At 31.7% G+C, this 1620-nt stretch overlaps 1 protein-coding gene across 1 annotated transcript in view; it reads left to right on the forward strand.

Annotated features, from left to right (window-relative positions):
* Positions 1 to 1620, forward strand: part of Tmem159 (transmembrane protein 159) — an 18253-nt gene that overhangs the window by 2683 nt on the left and 13950 nt on the right. The gene's annotated exons all lie outside the window — the stretch shown is intronic.

Here is a 1620-nt window from a genome sequence, read left to right on the forward strand (position 1 = left end):
AAAGAAAGAAAATGGGAATTTAAGAATGTATTTTATTTAAACTAATATATCCAAAATGGTATTATTTCAATATGTAATCACTGTAAAAAATTAGTAGTGAAAAAAGTCCTTGAAATGTTTTTGTAATCGTTTAAATAATATCTCTTTAAAGTCCAGTTCACAATTAAAGGACAATGAGATTCAAATTTGCCATTTTTCACATGTTCAGCAACCTCTCAATGGCAGTGAAACTTGAGATAGTATATATGTTTTTCTTACAAATTTATTTTTATTGCTTTCTTCTCTATGCCTTTTAGCATTTTATCAGGAAAGAAAGAGCTTTCAGAGATAATTTCAAAATCATTTTGTTATATATCTGTCTAGACTTACGCAATATGCCCATAAAAATACACATGAGTATGGAACAAAATGAAATAGTTTGTGGTTTTTTCTGTTTTTTTTTTTTTTTTTTTTAATCAGACAGCACTGTTCCATTAGGGTGCCCTTGGAGCAATATTTCTTTGAGCTCTAGAGCAACACTCCACAGAAACCTTTTCTGGACTTACTCCAAAATGTGTCTGACACTCTTTGTGGATTTGCCAAACTGCTTTTACACCAGACAAATGGGTTTCTAGTCAGTTGATTGAGAATCCTGTCATTAAAAGTTAGCAACAAAGGTCTCTATGTGTACAGTTGATTCTCATTATTTGTGGCAATTATGTTCTATAATGTCACCACAAACACTGCAATAAGAAATACCAAACCATTGCTCCTGGGTCAAATACAGATTTCTATCACTTTGAGCTTTGAGCCATGTTTCTGTTAACTGATTAACATATAACGTTATTTTATGTGTATTTCTGTATAAAGATACTTCAAGATACTTTTTTTGTTTTTGTTTTTTGTTTTTTGTTTTTTTCTGGTACTGGGAATCGAACTCACAATCGAACTCACAACCTTGCGCTTGCCAGGCAGGCACTGTGCCGCTGAGCTAAATCCCCAGCCCTGTATAAAGACACTTCAGTATATATTTTTTTTTAATTTTTACTTTAAAGAAGAAGAAACAGTTGGGGAGATAGCTCAGCAGCACATATGCCTACCTGGCAAGTGCAAGGTTCTGAGTTTGATTGCCGGCCCAAAAAAAAAAAGAAAGAAAGAAAAGGAAACAAAAAACAGAATTCCAGAACAATTTGATAGGAGGATAACAATGGTTAATACATTGTGTATTGTTATCTTTAAATTAGTTACTCAGAGTACTAGATATAAGCATTTAATTGTCTAAACAATAATAGCACAAACCTATCTTTTCAATGAACTGAGAGAAATTAGTATATAACTATTTTAACTATCTTTTGTGTGTGTGTGTATGTGTATATATATATATTTTTTTCTTTTTACTTTTCCCTTCTTTTTTTCCATTCCCCTAAATTAGTTTCTTTTGCCTTTTGAAGTTACTTTCCATTTTACAATACATACTGTACATTTTGGATCACATTTACTCTTTCAGCTTCTCACTAGAGAGATAATACGATGTTTACACATTTGCGTCTAGTTTCTTTCACATATGAATATGGTCTCAAGTTGCATCCATTTGCCTATAAAAGTCTCCAGTTTATCCTTTATGGCTAGTAATACTTCACT

This window comes from Chinchilla lanigera, unplaced genomic scaffold, assembly GCF_000276665.1.
Source record: "Chinchilla lanigera isolate Chin_1 unplaced genomic scaffold, ChiLan1.0 scaffold00092, whole genome shotgun sequence".
NCBI classification, from domain to species: Eukaryota; Metazoa; Chordata; class Mammalia; order Rodentia; family Chinchillidae; genus Chinchilla; species Chinchilla lanigera.